Here is a 2,473-nt window from a genome sequence, read left to right on the forward strand (position 1 = left end):
ATAAACAAACAAATAAGTATTTTATTGAGTACTTTCTACATGTTGGGAAGTGCTAGGTGCTATTAGAGAAGGAACTTTTGTTAAGATGCAGTGCCCCCTCTTAAGGAGTTTCAAAGGTTTAGGGCCATATAATCTTCTATATAAAACAGTAACAATGCAGGCACAATATGGTAAGTGACATCAGGGGAAAGAAAGTGCGACAAGATCTAAAATGTGGAAGGAATGACAAAATGACATCTGATCAGGGAAGCTGACTGGAATGGTGTTTTAAATGGGGTTGATTGAAATGATTTTTAAAAATATTCTCTAACTCTGCAAATAAATAAATAAGTCTTTTTTTTGACAGGCAGAGTTAGACAGTGAGAGAGAGAGAGAGAGACAGAGAGAAAGGTCTTCCTTCCGTTGGTTCACCCCCCAAATGGCCGCCACGGCAGGCACGCCATGCCGATCCAAAGCCAGGAGCCAGGTGCTTCCTCCTGGTCTCCCATGTGGGCGCAGGACCCAAGCACTTGGGCCATCTTCCAATGCCCTCCCTGGCCACAGCAGAGAGCTGGAATGGAAGAGGAGCAACCCGGACTAGAACCTGGTGTGCCGGTGCCGCAGGCAGAGGATTAGCCTAGTGAGCTGTGTCACCGGCCAGAATAAATAAATCTTTAAAAATAGTGTTTACTTCATTTTACTGAAAGCACAGTAGACACTGTATGATGATGTCTAATATGGTTGTAAGGATATATGTTTCCCATCATAATGGTAATGTGGCACCTTTCCTGTAGCATCAAGTTTGTCTTACTATTTTTGAAAATATATTCAGAGCAGGTGCATGTTAGCAAGCTGTCAGCTGGTATGTCTTCTTATCCTCTCACTTCTATTCTTTGTTTCTTTCTGTCCTTGTCTAACTTAGTGCCAGAATTTATCTTTAGAACTGTCATTAGTTTGATGGTATGCCCAAAACCTCTGAAACAAAGACTTCTTTCACCTTCTCAGTTGGCTTGTCTTCCTTCACCTAGAAGATTTGCTACTGACTTTCTTAGTAACTTCCCTGAGCTTGCTACAGTATGTACTCAGTGACAGCTTAAAGGTCATTCATGTTTATCTGGTTTGTCATTCTTTTCCTGTTACAAGGTCTGTCTTATTGCTTATATGTTCTGGATATGACTGTGTAACTTTGTGGGTTAAGAGTGCTATATCCACATTCTCTGTTTTTCGCCAATCAATAAAAATAAGAGTGAATATCCTAGACTCTAAGATGTTATTGATTTGAAGAAATAGCTTCAACATAGAATTGTATGCCAATTATATTCAACAGTTTTATTTTAAACCTGCACTGATATGAATTGATTTATCCATTCTAAAAAAATTACTTCACTAGTGCCAGGTTCACAGTTTGAGTCTATGCCTTCTTTTACTATCCATATCAGTTCATTATTTCTGAGGAATAACAAATTATTTTAAAGATTACCAAACTATCCCGTCAGTTTAATACATGAAGTAATGATTTCTGAAAGATGAACTCTTTGAAATAGCATGTAGAATTCATGCTGCTTCTATAAACCTCTTTCACAACTCAGAATGAAACAGTCTCCATTTGGCAGAGTAGACATCAGGAAACAAAATCTGCTGTGTTCTTGACTTCTGAGATTAAAAACATAGAACACAAGAATACAGGCACAAGAATTCAAATTACAAGTAAAATGAGACAATCTGGTAGGTTGGCCTTATTCCCTATCAAGTACAATCATTCGTGTTTGTTTAAGAGGGCTCTCTAGCATCTGATATTTCAGTGGTAAAATTGGGGAAGTGTAATTAGGGGTCAATGAATGTCATTTAGTTTTACTCTCTGCTTAGTCTTTCTTCTAGATTGGAAATGAAGTATAAAAGGTTTGCGCATACTTCCTTTAATTATTACTATAACTAAAAATAAATTTATCTGGGGGGAGAAAGAGAAGAGAGAGAGAGAGAGAGAGAGAGAGAGAGAGAGAGAGAGAGAGAGAGAGAGAGAGAAGTATTTGAAAGGATGCAGAAAACTCAAAATACATCCACACTATTTGTGGGTATGAAAAATGGGAAAGCCATTATGCATGTGCATGTGCTGAGTTCTATGTGAAACTTCATAATACGGTCTCAGAGATCATTGCCATGCATGCTGAGCTCTGCCCAAACCCCAGCCCTTCTGTCTATTCAATGAAGGCTGAATGCAATCACCAGTAAAAGGGACCAGTGAGCTGGGATGCAGGCAGATTGTCCTCGCAGTTTGTCTCTCATTATGGGGATGCAGACATTCACATCTGAATGTGTACTCTCTGCCTCATTAAATAAATCCTGCTCCCAATTCTTGTACTTTATGTGAGAGTCTGTTCTTTGAATTCTTACCTCATATAGGGGCAAGATCTTGGAACAAATAGCTGGGGACCTTATGCCCTACAACATATATACACAGTGGAGTTATTCCAATTCAAAACAGAAAGAAATCCTG

This window comes from Lepus europaeus, chromosome 3, assembly GCF_033115175.1.
Source record: "Lepus europaeus isolate LE1 chromosome 3, mLepTim1.pri, whole genome shotgun sequence".
In the NCBI taxonomy this organism is placed as follows: domain Eukaryota; kingdom Metazoa; phylum Chordata; class Mammalia; order Lagomorpha; family Leporidae; genus Lepus; species Lepus europaeus.